Source organism: Orycteropus afer, unplaced genomic scaffold (assembly GCF_000298275.1).
Source record: "Orycteropus afer afer isolate SDZICR_OR568_19922 unplaced genomic scaffold, OryAfe1.0 scaffold00228, whole genome shotgun sequence".
Lineage (NCBI taxonomy): Eukaryota > Metazoa > Chordata > Mammalia > Tubulidentata > Orycteropodidae > Orycteropus > Orycteropus afer.
The window spans coordinates 5,360,340-5,376,888 of NW_006921815.1; positions in this window are offsets into that span (position 1 = coordinate 5,360,340).

A 16,549-nucleotide genomic window follows, 5' to 3' on the forward strand; every position below is an offset into this window, starting at 1 on the left:
ATAAAGATTTCAGCCTTGGAAACCCTTTTGGGCAGTTCTACTCTGTCCTATATGGTCACTGTGATTGGTAGTCACTCAACCACAACTGGATTTAAGGAGGCTAGAAGGAGCTCTGGTAGCATAGTGGCTAAGACACTTGACTGCTAACCAGAAGGCTGGCGGTTCAAACCTGCCAGCCACTCCTCGGAAGGAAGGTTGGGCAATCCTACTTCCGTAGTGATACTGCCTCGGAAACCCAAGGAGGGGTCGCTATGAGTCAGGGCTGACTCGACGGCACATAACAACAACAACAACAACAGAATTGGGTAACACTTTTCTCTAATTCAGAAAAATTTGATTTGCTCAAGAATGACAAGTAAGCTATTTAGCTGTCTGATTCGAAATTTTGTTTGGGCTTGGAAAACACAATTATCCCGTATACAAGGCAAGAGGATTTTCCTTTATTTCCAAGTGAACATCCTGTATTCTGGCGAGTCCCCAGAAAGAGGCTCCCATCTCCCAAACATCATCCCAGTATACTAGTGATTCAGTTAGGGTAGGCCCTGAATCAGATTTAAATTGCTTTTGAAACTGAAGTGCTATGATCTTTACCACATTCTCAAGTATATACAGTAGAATTTACACTTAGAACATATGTGTATGAATTTCATCAAAAGTTTGTGCTAAAGAACAGCACATTAAATTGGAGAAAAAAAGTGATAGAATTAAGCAAACGATTAACCGGATTTTAAGACTCTAGAAAAATGGTAGTCTTTTCCATTTTTTCTTGCTAAGATTTTGCATAATAAAACTTCGCTAATACAATGACCACATGAAATGCCATGGTCTTCTACATCTACAGGTATAATTTTACTTCCTTCCACCCTCTCTTCACTTCTGTACCTTTTTTTTTTTTTAGACTTGAACAATCCCTGGTATGGGTTTCTTGCACCTGTGCAGCTCAGAGCTTGGGCCTAAAGACTATAACCAGGAAATGAAAGTAAAAAATCTCCTTAGAATGTTCATTTCCTCTGCTTCTCTCAACATATGTACTTTTGATAGGAAAGAAAAACATTTACAGGCTTCCTGCTTGTAAGAAATCACTCCTTGTGCATGGAGGGATGGACACAGGGAAGAGGTAACTGTCGGGAGGAAGTGGGAGCAGAGCTGCTGCATTGTGGTAAATTGTGGTCAATGTAATGAGACAAGGTGTATGTGAACTGCTATCTGGAAACTGAATTTGCTCTGTAAATTTTCACCCAAATCACAATTAAAAAAAAAAAAAAAATCACTCTTTTTCTAAAATTTTAGTGACCATCCTTTCTTCCTTTCTATTGTGTGGAAGTGTGAAGTCAGAGAATGAAGTATGAAAATAAAAAAGAAGAAAAGAAATATCCTCATCATTGTTACCCTAACTTAATTCTACATTTATAATCTCTCTTTCCTTCACAACAGCCAATGGTCACAAGCAAAACTAAATTAAAAAAAATAGAAGTCTGGAACATACCTCATTCACAAATTCAGAAGTTACTGTACAATGTATTAAAGTCAATCCATGTCTCAAAAGATGAACAATGCATTTTACCAAATTATTGAAGCATTTTAAAGGATTTAAATAAGATCTTTACAGCATCATGCAATGTTTCTGCATTCTTTTTTTTCTTCTTCCTCCCTCCCTCTTTTCTTCCCTTCATTTCTTCCTTAGTCCCTTCTTTTTCCTATCCCTTCTTTTTCCCTCTTTCCCTCCCTCCCATTGTCTCTCCTCTTTCTTCATGTATCTTTCTTCTCTTTTACCCTTTCTCGCTATCATCCATCTCATTTATCTCATCCTTCTATTTCTGTTTAAATCTCAACCCCTATCACTAAAAAAGTGGCTTTGAAAACCACCCATACAAAAAATGATTTGAACTTGTCAGCTCCTGGTCTGCACTCTGCCACTTCCTAAATGTGTTATCTTTGGCAGGGTATATAATCTCTTAGCCTTTAGTTGCTTCATTTGTAAAATGAAGTGGGTAGAGCAAGGTAATCATTAATATCCTTTTCCAGCTTTAAAAGTCTGAATCTAAGTATGATAGTATTGATATCTGAACTAGTGAAATTCCAAAACCAAACTCATTGCCATCAAGTTGATTCTGACTCATAGTGACCTGTTTTGTGTTTCTGAGGCAGTAAATCTTTATGGAAGTAGATTGCCCAGTCTTCCTTCCATGGAGTGGCTGTTGGGTTTGAACTGCCAACCTTTTGGTTAGCAGTCAAATTCCTTAGGCACTACCAGTAACTCTACTTAAGGACTGTTGTTGTTGTTGTTATGTGCCGTCGAGTAGGCCCCGACTCATAGCGACCCCTCCTTGGGTTTCCGAGGCAGTATCACTACGGAAGTAGGATTGCCCAACCTTCCTTCCGAGGAGTGGCTGTTGGGTTTGAACCGCCAGCCGTCTGGTTAGCAGTCAAGTGCTTTTAGCCACTATGCTACCACAGCTCCACTTAAGGACTAGACAATAGTTTTTTATGTTGAATATAAGGCTGCTATGAGTTGAAATGAGAGTTCTGGTGGTGGTGTGCCTAAGACATTTAACTGCTAACCAGAAGGCTGGCCGTTCAAACTCACCAACCACTCTTTGGAAGGAAGGTTGGGCAATCTACTTCAGTAATGATACAGCCCCGGAAACCCAAGGAGGGGTCGCTATGAGTCCAATCTGACTCCCTGAAAGTGATTTTGGTTTATGAGTTGAAGTCTACTCAAAGGATCCTAATAAAAACCACAACAATTCTATTTGAATTTTGGAAGATACTTGAAAAACTAAGATCAGAGTATAAGTCAGCTAAATTAAAATAAACTTTTGTAATTTTTAATGAAAATAAGTGGTTTTTTACAAATTTTAAAATAATGATTGTTATAAACCTGAACACATAAAAAGATTTAAGAGAAACAATAATTACAGTAAAAAAAAAAAAAAAAAAAAATCTCTGCATCTGCAAGATTCTCTGGGATGAAATATTTCCTACCAAGAAAACTCCATCTTTATATTTGATTTTTATTCAATTTTGCAACCTTGATAGCTGAAACCAGAATGTAAATTATTAACCCTAGAATTAATAGAGATCTAGTGTGGAGGGAGGACTAGAATAAAATGATTTATATTTAATTGTGTTGGTGTGAGTGTACTTGAATATTTCTACTCTTTCAATTTTACTCCTTTTCTCTTCCTCTACCCAAGTTTAAATCTTGCTGGATGTGACACAGTTATATTCAAGAAGCATTGAACAGTGGCATATCTTTCACACAAATAGATGGATTATATGTGGGGGGTGTATTTAAATGTGTATAACTATTACTCTCAATAAGTGTGTATTACATCCTATTAGCCTTAGTGAGGTATTCTAATCTAACAGTTCTGCACCATGTTCACATTAATATGTAAATGGAATTAGAATACAAAATTAAATGAAAATGAAATTTGGAAGCTAATTGACGCGTTTGTCACAAAAGTGCAGAGAAATACTATTTATGGTTTAATGGTGAAAGGCTAATGTGTCATTCCAGGGAGGGGGCCACATCAATCTTGGATACAGTTATTTCCTGAAGTACAGTGTAAAGCCATTTGTGTATGCAAGTTGCCAGCCTCCCTCACGTAGGTGGTCCCATCACTGTAATCCTGTGCTAAATTGCTACCATCCATTATACACAGTGGCTGCCTGGATGGCTGCCTGGCACTGACTTACACAGGCCATCTATTCCTGTCAGAAATATGATATGTCACTGACAAAAGCTTAATTACACCATTAATTAATAGGACAATTTCAAAATGCTTTGAAATGCAGCTTGACACCCATTAGTGCCATTTATGAATAATTTTTCCTGGGGAATAGTACTCTAAAGAGTACTTTAAAACAAAATACAAGTTTAAGAAATCTATAAAACAAAACTAATATGTGCTTAGAAGTTGATTTTTCTCTATCAAATCTGACCTACCTGTTCCTCACTGGCAAAGATACTTTTTATAATATTAAAACTGTTATCATAGTTTTGCCACAAAATCACCCATGTCTTTTATTTTGTGCTCACCTTAGAAATTCAAGCTTTTGTTTTTAGTCTTTTAGAATCTTAATTACTTTTTTTAAAATACACTATTTTAAACTTCAAATATCAGTGACACCGTATTAACCTCGATAGAGGTTTTTAAATATTTATTTGCATGAAAAGTATCTTTTTATTTCCCCAGTTTGACACTATTCTAGCAGTGTCATGTGTGGCAAGAAAGAATGTTAAAAGTGTCAATTTAGTGGGAGTCAGAATTTCACAATTTATTCTTTCTCCTCTACCTTACTGATTCACTAATTTTTTTTTTTTTTTTGTCTGATTTCTTTAAGTTAAGCAACCTAACAAGAAGTCAGGGCACTTTTATTTACTACAATCAGTGATAAAAAGAATAGGAAATAATTTTATATTACAACACCAACCTCCTCCCTCCCTAAATTCCTTCTGAGAGTAAACATTTGTTTAAAGCCACAGCACACGGTGCATGATACTCTTTTGCCATTACTCTTTGTTATCTGGGTATTATGGGTATATGGTTAAGGAAAAAAAAAACAAAAAACAAAAAACTGTTGCCCTTAAGTTGATTCTGACTCACAGCAACACTATAGTTATTGTACCACATTACAGCAAACTGGATGGGCTTACAAGGTTAAAGCCAAATTAATTCCTCCTGAAGGATGAAGGGAATAATTACACATATGAGATAAAGAACTGCAAATGGAAAACAGAGATAGCTGACAAAATGATAATAAGACAAAACAATGATAAGATTGTCCTTGTCTGGATTTAGAAAGTGTCAGTGTTTCTAGAGGTGTTAAGTTACTGTTTTTTTTTTTTTTTTCTAGAGGTGATCCATGAGATAAGAAGTAAGATCCTAACCCAGTACCTATAAAATTTTACTAGACTATGATAAGTTATTCTGGGCAATGTGAAGAAGTGTTATCAAATTATCTACATGGGAAAGTTTTTCAAATAACCTACACCAATTGACTTTGGAGATTTCTCTGTTCCTCTAAACTCCACGTATTTATTATCTTTCAAATCCATTTACATTTTTACTTGTCCCAAAATGCATCCTTTTTTTTCCCCTTAAACTCTGCTCGTATATAGATATATATAATTTGTTATCTATAACACAATAAAAATTAACTTTATCAAAATATAAACTAGAAATTATTAATCCTTAGCAACAGGAATCTTGGAAGATAATTTGTGGGGGGAAGGAAAATAGGTTCATGGTCAAACACTGCATACTAAATCTTCCTCTGTGACACTGGTAATTCATGTCAAACTATCAATGACAACATGATACTTTGTATTAAGGAATGCCATTTAATTATATTTAATGTAGTAGCTCATTTATGTATTTGATGACAGTTTTGATTTGTGTTCTAAAATACACATATACAGAGAGACACAGAGGGAAGATGACCAGGTAAAGAGGTGATTGGTGTTAGGCTGCCTCAAATAATGTACACCTAGAAGTGATAAGGAAAGATCCTCCACTAGTACTTAGTTGGAGCATGACTCTGGTAACACCTTCATTGTGAACTTCACCTCCAGAATAAGGATCTCTGGTAGTGTAGTGTGTAAGGCATTTGATCAGAAAGTTGACGATTCAAACCACCAGCCACTCTGCAAAAGGAAGATAGGTTCGATCTACTTCTGCAAAAAATTACTGCCTTAGAAACTCAAAGTGGGTCACTATGAGTTGAAATCTACTTGATGGCCATGAGGTTTTTTTTTGTTTGCTTGTTTAACCTTCAGAATTGTCAGAGAAAATATGTCTGTTGTTTAACTCACCCAGTTTGTGGTACTCTGTTTTGGGAGTCCTAGGAAGCTAATTCAAAAGTTTCTCAAGCCTAAATGTAACATGATTGCATTTTCCAACCATGTCCTGAATCTGCCTTCCACTAGATGTGCCTTTCACTAAAAAACTCCACAGCCAATTTCATGATTTCGTAGCAAGTTCCTTCATCTTGGTTTTCAATTGGATGATCTTGGATAGACTCTTTTTTGCTACTGTGGAGGGAAATGTTCCCCAATCCATTGTCAACATGGGGCAGTACATTAGCAAGGAATGATTATTTCCCAGCGAAGGAAGGGCAGCATTGTGTGGTGGACAGAGACTTGGATCAAGTCCAAATTCCTGAATTTCAGCTTGCATTGGGCCCTCAATGGTTCTGTGACCTTGTGCTGCCTACCCTATCTCTGTGAACCTCAGCTTCTTCATCGGTAAAATGAAGGCTAACTTCCTATCAGGTATGAAGAATCTGTAAAATAAATAACTGTGACCATTTATCCTATAATTAATTCTTTAACAAATATTTGCTAAATATAATGATGTGCAAATTTGTACTCTGTACTGTAGAAAAGAGAAGCATAAATAAATAAAATACTTGCCTTTAAAAAAATTAATTTGGTCATGAAATTGTGATGCTTATTACTTCACAAGGCTACCAGTTGATGACAGAATAAATTCCCAACTCTGGAATTTTATTAGATTTTTTAATATTTGACTTTCTTTATTATTTCTCAAGCATCATTTAAAACTTCCTCCTGCTTCACAGTCATTGGTTTATTTATATTGGACAACAGTTATTGTTTTCAGCTTTCAATCTTACTTCAAAAGCTATATTTTTTGTGGCTATAGCTGTGTGGAATGTTCTCCCCATCCTTTGCCTGAATTCCTTCAGGTCTCTGGAAATCTGCCTTCAACTTAAGACTTAGGAGAACAATCACCCACTATGAAACCTGATAGCATAATTTTTTTGATACTCTATTTTTACCTCTTAATCACACAAAATAGTCAGATGAGGGAAAGGAAGATAGTTGTTCAACACTGTGACTTTATAATCTAATATGGTGCTTGGCTCAAATAGGCTCTGGATGATTTTATTTTAATAAATCTTGTAAAAAATTATTTTCAAGATTCAGATCAATGACATATAGAGGTAGTGCAATGAAGTAAAATGACCTAAGAAAAATCAATGTCTAATTTAGTAGACCTTGAATTTTGTCTTGGCCCAATTATTAAATTAACTGGATTATCTTTGGAAACTGATTTAAACTCTATTTCTCGATATTTAGATAGAATTGTGGACATGAACAGAAGGGGAAAAGAGTATGAGGAACAAAGAGGAATGCTTTGAGTTTACATAATAGAAAACTAAATTTATTCTATTTTTTCGGACTCCAAACTTAACTTAGGTCTTGTTTTCACGTTAGTGTCTTCTGTTTTTTAATTTGTCCTTACACCATCAACTGCAGAGGCTAGCAGAGAAAACTTGTGATGTGCTTGCTGGAGAAAGGAACTAAATTATCTGCCTAGTGATCTATTTTCTTCCTTTCCCTGGAGGATGCCCCCAGGGAAAAGAAAAGATGACAAGTGTGAGCAAATCTAATCTCCTTGTAAATAGAACCCTCTGATAAGCAGACAAATGGCATTTGCTTGGAGACCAGAGAACTTATCTCTGAAATGTCCTTGGGAAGATGTCTCTGTGTGAATCAACTATAGCAAATAGGACTCAGAATTTATGAAGTGGATCCCCTGGAGAATGTTAGATGTCACTGCTTTTTATGAGAATTAATTGAGATAACGTACGTGAAAGTGTCATGTGTAATATAAAAGTCTATGCATGTGTAAGGTGATATAAATCACTGGGTTGTCATACCACTATGATTTTCCACTAGGGAAGCGCTGCCCCTGAGAGGTTTTTCTTTTGGAAAATTGTAGGGAAATTTCCGATACTAAGAATGATTGCTGATTACTCATGATAAAGCAGGAAATACCCTTTCACATGAAGTATCCTTTATCCCAAATTCTTTCCCAAAGATTTCCTATAGATAAAAACCTGATTATCTTACACTAAACAAAAACTCCAAAAAACTGAAGTGTTTTTGCACAGTTATTATAACTGAAATACTAACAAAACGAAACAAAAAACATACCAATTGTGCTGAGTTGGTTCTGATTCAGAGAGATTTTATATGACAAAGTAGAACTGCTCGATAGTGTATCTAAAGAAGCAGACTACCAAATCTTTCTCCTGCAGAATGGCTGGTGGGTTTGAACCATCAGCCTTTCTACTAGCAGCCAAGCACATTAACCACTGTGGCAGGGGGAACTCACAACCCCACTCCCCTTGTTTTTTTATTTTGATTTGGGTGAAAATTTACAGAGAAAATTCACTTTCCATACAGCAGTTCACATACACTTTGTCTCATGACATTGACTACAATTTACCCCAGCGCAACACCTCCCCTCCCACTTTCTCCCAATAGTTACCTCTTCCCTGTGTCCATTCCTCCATGGGCTCTTGCCCCCTGAGCTGTCTCCCTGTGTATAAGCAGCCCTTCTTTCTCCCATGATTATTCTCTCCAAGGAGTGTATCTACCTCAGGTAAATGTTCAACTCATATGCTTCTCCTTTTTGTTTGTCTGGAAGGCACAGGTGTGGCTTCAATTCCAGACCTGAAGGGCAGCTAGGGGCCATAGTCTCAGTGATTCCAAGAGGCTCTATCAGAACAGCAAACCTGGTCTCCCCATTTTTTTCTTTCCCCAAATCATTTTGAGTTTTGACCCACATTGTTCTCCCTCTCTATCCAGGAATTTCTGCATAGATCCCCCTCCAAGTGGTTGACAGTGGTAGTCAGGCACCATCTAGTTAATATGGTCTCATAGTCATATAGGCTACAGATAGGCGTACCAGTCTCTAGGACTAATTGTTTCTATGAATCTTTGGTTTGATTCATTCTTCTTTGCTCTGGATGAGGAGAAACATGTCATTGCATCTAGATGGCTGCTTGCAAGATTTTAAAATCCCAGTTGATACTGGCCAAAGTAGGAGGTGAAACAATATTTTGTGTAGTATGCTATGCCAATTGAGTGTGATGTTCCCTGCTATATGGTACTGAGCCCACTGGTTAAACTACTCCGTCCCTCTGGGTAGTTGGCTGTGACCAAGAAGTGACTACAAACTTGTCTCTTGTCAGCTCTACTCTACACATGGGAATTCTTACAGATCATACAAACACACTTATAACATCATTGTCTGCCAACCCTACACATGGACTTGGGTACACTCCCTGCTGCATAGACATACCTAATAGTTTAGCATGTCTACCCATCTATCCACCCGTATACCCATGTTTGCCTTCACTGACAACATAGTCATGAATGTGCAAAAAGGTTCATCTTTGTTGTCTGTACTTCTCATGTACCTCTCTATGTCTTCTTCTTCCTCAATGCCACCATGTTGATCACTCACATTTGGTACATTGCCCTTCTCATCACCCAAATCAATAGTTATCTCTATCTATCTAACAGTGTCCCCTCCCCTCCCCTCCCACCCCTGGAAACCAATAAAGAAAATATCCTTCCATAGATATACCTTTCCTTGACTTTTACAATAACAGACTAATATAATATTTGCCCTTCTGTGATTGACTTATTTCATTCAGCATAATGTCCTCTGTGTTCATCTACATTATGTGTTCTTTTGAAGATTCTAGGTTATTCTTTAGGGCTGCATAGTATTCCATTGTGTGTATTGTATGTACAACAGTTTGGTTATCCATTGTTTTGTTGATGGACACCTAGGTTGTTTCCATCTTTTGGCTACTGTAAATAGTACTGAGGTGAACATGGGTGTGCATATGTCAGTGCTTGTCATGGCTCTCACTTCTTTAGGATATATACCTAGTAATGGAATGGCTGGGTCAAATGGTATTTCTAATTCGAACTTTTGAAGAAATTGCCATACTGCTTTCCACAGTGTTTTTACTATTTTACAGTCCCACCAGCAGAGTATGAGAGTCCCAATCTCTCCACATCTTGGCCAGCATTTATTATTTTCTGTCTTGAACTTTGCTACTAGTGGTGGGGCAAGATGGTATCTTGTTGTTTTGATTTGTATCTTTCTAATGGCTAATGATTGTGAGCATTTCTTCATATGTTTGTTGTCCACCTGAATATCTTCCTTGGTGAAGTATCTATTCATGTCGTCTGCCCATTTTTTAATTGGATTATTTGTCTTTTTGTGATTGAGGTGTTGGAGTTTTCTATAAATTCTAGAGATAAGTCCCTTGTCAGATATGTCATTGCCAAAATTTTTTTTCCCAATCTGTAGGTTCTTTTTTGACTCTTTTGTAGAACTCTTTAGAGGCACATAGAAATTTAATTTTTAGAGGGTCCCATTCATCTAGTTTCTCTTCTGCTGTGTGTGCATTTTGGGTTATACTTGATGGTCTATTTATGCCATATATATTAAATTTACCTAAATTTACCCTTAAATTTACCCCTAGTTTTTCCTTAAGGAACTTTATAGTTTTAGGTTTCACATTTAAGTCTTTGATCCATCTGGAGTTGGTTTTTCTGTGTGGTATGAAGTATGGATCTTGTCTCATTTTTCTGCAAATGTATAACCAGTTTTGCCAGCACCATTTATTAAACAGACATTCTCTTTCCCATTTAATGGATTTGGGCCCTTTGTCAAAGATCAGCTGACCATAGATCAGTGGATCTATTTCTGGATTTTCAATTCTATTCCTTTGGTCTATGTGTCTGTCATTATACGAATACCAGGGAGTTTTGACTACTATTCCTGTACAGTAGGTCTTGAGGTCCAGCCGTGTGAGACTTCCCACTTTGTTGTTCTTTTTCAATAGTGCTTTGGTTATCTGAAGTCTCTTTCCTTTCCATATAAAGTTAGTAACTAGTTTTTCCATATTCTTAAGAAATGTTGATGGGAGCTGGATTAGAATTGCATTGAAAGTACTGATTGCTTTGGGTAGAATTTATATTTTCCCTATGTTCAATCTTCCTCTCCACAAACATGATATGTTCTCCCATTTATGTAGATCTCTTATGGTGTCTTGAAGTAGTTTTTTTATAGTTTTCTTTGTACAGGTCTTTTGTGTCCCTGGTAAGATTTTTTCCCAAGCATTTTATTTTTTTGGTACCTATTATAAATGGTATTGATTTCCTTATTTCTTTTTCAGCAATCTCTTTGCTTGTGTAGCAGAATCCAACTGATTTTTGGATGTTGATCTTGTATCCTGACATGATGCTAAATCTCTCAATTAGTTCCAGTATATTTTTGACTGAGTCTCTTGGGTTTTCTAGGTATAGGATCATATCTTCAGCAAATAGAGATAGTTTGACTTCTTCTTTACCAACTTCCACAGCCCCTTCTTATCTATGTATTCTTGTTTGTCTACCTTTCCCTCTATGTGAGTGCTACCCATCTGGTGTCTCATGGATGATTATTTCAAGGGGCATGTGATAGTTGGAGCTGTGTGTCAACTTGGCTGGACCATAATTCTGTGTGTTTTAAGAAATTGTGATATGGATTATTCCCATGATGGGATTGGATGTATATGTTTTTAGCAGCCATTCCATTGAAAGGCAGTTTCCCTAGGGATGTTGCATGCTTCCAATATATTTATGGAAATCCTGGGAAGAGAGACACTCTTCTGTGGATTGGGATCCTGTTGTGCTGCCTACAACTGTCTGTGAGTGAACAATCTATGATCCAGCCTGGAGATCTTCTATTCGTCATTTGTTGGAGTCAACAACTGGTATACAGCCTGCCAACCTTGAGCTCGTCAGCCCCTGCAGCTATATGAGTTTGGAGAATCCTCTAATTTGAGGTTTGATCTGAGAACTTGGGACTTGCCAGCTTCTATAACTGTGTGAGCCATTTTCTGAACATAAATTTATCTTTCTCTGTATGTGTATATAATCTTTACTGGTTTTGCTTCTCTAGAGAACCCAGTCTAACACAGGGTGCATCTCCCTAGAGCAGATGGATACATTGTCCTGGGGTAGGTGTTTTGTATGTAAGTCTTTCTACTGTTAGGCTGAGAGCCAGTCCATGTAAGTGAGTCTATTTCTAGACCTGAAGAGTAACCTAGGGCCATAGTCTCAGGGATTCCACAAGTTTCTTTCCAATCAGTAATTCTGGTCATTTTTGTGTTTTTGAATTTAAGTCCACAATTTTCCTACCCCTCTATCCAGGATTCCCATATTTGATCCCTTTCTGAGTAGTTGGCATTTGCAGATGGGCCTTGGGTCCTGGATATTGAGGTCCTCTTGGTCCATCTTATCTCTGAAGCAATGCTTCCAGATGATTTTGATTTTCTTCACTCTTGTTTGCTCCAGACAAGAGGAGACCAATAGTTGCATTTGAGATGGCTGCTGAAAAGCCATATTCTAGGGAGACATCATGCTCATTTGGCACATGTAGTTAATAAAGATTTTGTTCTATAACCTAATTTGGTGAATAGTGACTGGGGCCAAATTTTCCAACTACCAGTGATTCTTCTTTGTTTCCAACTTTTGCATTCCTATCACCAGTGATAATCAACACATCTTGATTGCATGTTTGGTCAATTTCAGACTACAGAAGTTGGTAAAAATCTTCAATTTCCTCATCTTTGGCTTTGGTAGTTGGTGCGTAAATTTTAATAAAAGTAGTATTAACTGACTTTCCTTGTAGGCATATGGATATTATTCTATCACTGACAGCATTGTACTTTAGGATATATCTTGAAACATTCTTTGTGACTGAATGCCACACCATTCCTCTTCAATTTGTCATTTCCAGCACAGTAGATCATATGGTTATCTGATTGAAAATGGCCAAAACTGGTCCATTTCAGAGCACTAATGCCTAGGATATCAATTTTATGCATTCCATTTCATTTTTAACAACTTCGAATTTTTCTAGATTCATAATTTGTACATTACATGTTCTGATTATCAATGGATGTTTACAGCTGTTTCTTCTCATATTGAGTCATGCCCCTTCAGCAAATGGAGGCCCCAAAAGCTCTAATTTATCCATAGCATTGAGGTAAGCTCTAGTCTGATGAAGCACCTTTTTCCCAATCATATTTTGAGTGCCTTCTGACTTGAGGGGCTCATCTTCCAGTACTGTATGGAACAATGTTTCAGGACTATTTATAAAACTTTCTAGTAATATATCAGACAGTATTTCACTACTATTCTTAAGGTTTTCATTGGCCAATTCTTTGGTATATGGATTGCCTCTTCTGTCTGTCTCAGTATGGAAGCTCCACCAAAACTGGATGACCATGGGCAGCCCTGCTGGCACAGCCTCCAGCTTCATCACAACATACAAGCCACCACAGTATGGCTAATCAACAGACAAGTTCATTTCCCTTAGCTATTCCAACCAGTCTGTTCACACTCTGGGCTTCTTCCTACTTGTTCCTGCTAGCCCTGTCTACCACTGCTCCCTGCCACCTGGGGCTATCCCTTGCCCTCCTTACCTGTTCTGGATGTTTGCCCTGTCTGCCACTGCTCCCTGCTTCATTGGAGATAGAAATAATGCTGGAGATCACATGATAGAATTTTGCAAGACCAATGATTTATTCATTGCAAATACCTTTTTTGAACAACACAAATTGTGGCTGCACACGTGGACTTCACCAGATGGAGTACACAGGAATAAGATTGACTGTATCTGTGGCAAAAGGCAATGGAGAAGCTCAATATCTTCAGCAAAAACCAGGCCAGGAGCTGATTGTAGAACAGACCATCAATAGCCTATTTGCAAATTCAAGTTGAAGTTGAAGGCAATTAAAACAAGTCCACAAGAGCCAAAATACAACCTTGATTATATCCCTCCTGAATTTAGAGACTATTTAAAGAATGGTTTTGATGCATTGAACACCAATGACCAAAAACAGAGGAATTGTGGGATGAAATCAAGTACATCATCCATGAAGAAAGCAAAAGGTCATTAAAAAGGCAGAAAAGAAAAAAAAAAGACCAAAATGGATGTCAGAAGAGACTCTCAAACTTGCCCTTGAATGGAGAGTAGCTAAATCAAATGGAAGAAATGACAAGATAAAAGAGCTAAACAGATTTCAAAGAGTGTCTCGAGAAGACAAAGTCAATTATAAGGAAATGTGCAAAGACATGGAGTTGGGAAGCCAAAAAGGAAGAACACACTCACTGTTTCTCAAGCTGAAAGAACTGAAGAAAAAATTTTAGCCTCGAGTTCCAATATTGAAAGATTCTATGGGCAACATATTGAATGATGCACAAAACATTAAAAGAAGATGGAAGGCACACAAAGAGTCACTATACCAAAGAGAATTGGTTGATGTTCATCCATTTTAGGAGATTGCATATGATCAAGAACCAATGGTATTTAAGGAAGAGTTTAAATTGCACTGAGGAAAGTGGCAAAAAAATAAAGCTCCAGGAATTAACGGGATGCCCACTGAGATGTTTTAAGTAAACAGATGCCACACTAGAGGCACTCACTTGGCTATGCCAGGAGATTTGGAAGACAGATACCTGGCCAACTGATTGGAAAAGGTTGATATTTGTACCCATTTTAAAGAAAGGTGATCGCACAGAATGTGGAATATATCGAATAATATCATTAATGTCACACACAAGTAAAATATTACTGGAGATAATCCAAAAATATTTGTAGCAGTATATTGACAGAGAACTTCCAGAGATGCAAGCTGGATTCAGAAGAGGACATGGAATGTGGGATATCATTGCTGAAGTCAGATGGATCTTGGCTCAAAGCAAAGAATACCAGAAAGATGTTTATTTGTGTTTTATTGACTATGCAAAAGCATTCAATTGTGTGGATCATAACAAATTATGGATAATATTGAGAAGAATGGGAATTCCAGAACATTTCATTGTACTCATGAGGAACTTATGCATAGACCAGGAGGCTGTTGTTCAAACAGAACAAGGGGACACTGCATGATTGAAAATCAAGAAGGGAGTATGTCAGGGTTGTATCCTTTCACCATTCTTATTCAGTCTATATGCTGAGCAAATAATCCAAGAGCTGGACGATGAAGAAGAATGTGTCATCAAGACTTTTGGAAGAACATGGGAGGTACAGACAACAAAGATGAACCCTTTTGCACATACAGTACTGCATTGTCAGTGAAGACAAACATGGGTATACAGGTGGACAGATGAGTGGAAAGGCTGAACTATTAGATATGTCTATGAAGCAGGGAATGTACCCAAGAACATGTTTAGGGTTGGCAGACAATGGTCCTATAAGTTTATGTACATGATCTTAATTCCCAGGTGCAGAGTGGAGCTGACAAGGGGCAAGGTTGTAGTCACTTCTTGGTCACAGCCAGCTATCCAGAGGGACTGAGTACTTGAACCTGTGGGCTCAGGATTATAGTTGCAGGCGACATCGAGCTCAATTGGCATAACATACTACACAAAACTTTGTCCCACCTCCTACTTTGGTGAGTAGCAACTAGTATCTTAAAAACTTGCAAGCTGCCATCTAGATGCAACGACAGGTCTCTCCTCATCCAGAGCAAAGAAGAATGACTCAAATCAAATATTCATGGAAACAATTAGTCCTAGCAACTGGTACACCATCCAATCTGCAGCCTATACGCTATGAGACCAGAAGAACTAGATGGCGTCCAGCTACCAGTGTCAATCACTTGGAAGGGGATCTATGCAGGAGATCCTGGATAGAGAAGGAGAACAATGTGGAACAAAACTCAAAATGATTTGGAGAAAAAAAAAGGGGGCATAGATTTGCTGGTCTGATAGAGTCTGGTGGAACCACTGAGACTATGGTCCCTAGCTGCCTTTCAGGTCTGGAATTGAACCCACACCTGTGGCTTCCAGCCAAACAGAAGACAGGCATATGAGTTGAACATTTACCTGAGGTAGATACACTCCTTGGAGAGAACAATCATGGGAGAAAGGAGGACTTTTTATACACAGGGAGACAGCTCAGGGGGCAGGAGTACATGGAAGGACGGACACAGGGAAGAGGTACCTATCAGGAGGAAGTGGGAGGGGAGCTTTTTCATTATGGTAAATTGTGGTCACTGTCATGAGACAAAGTGTATTTGAACTGCTGTATGCAAAGTGAATTTGTTCTGTAAATTTTCACCCAAATTGCAATAAAAAAAACGGGGGCTTTAGGAAGACTCATGAACAACCTATATTATGCAGATGACACAAATTTCCTTGCTGATAGTGAGGATGACTTGAAACACTTACTGTCAAAGGTTGATGACTACAGTCTGCAGTATGGATTACACCTCAATATAAAGAAAACAAAAATCCTCACAACTGGACCAATAAACAGCATAATGATAAATGAAGAAAAGATTGAAGTTGTTAAAAACTTATTACTTTGTTCTACAATCAATGCCAATGGAAGCAGCAGTCAAGATATTCAAGATATCAGATGTTGTATACACATTGGGCAAATCTGTTGCAAAGGACCTCTTTCAATTGATGAAGAGCAAAGATGTTTCCTTAAAGACTAAGGTGTGCTTGACACAAGCCATAGTATTTTTAATCATTCATATGCATGGAAGAGCTGAACAATGATTAAGGAAGATGGGAGAAGAGTCAATGCTCTGAGTTTTGGTGCTGGTGAAGTATGATGAAACTACCACAAACTGCTAAAGAACTAACATTTGTTCAAAAATTATGCAAAAAATCACATTTGTTCTTCTGTCCTGGATAGCAGCCAAA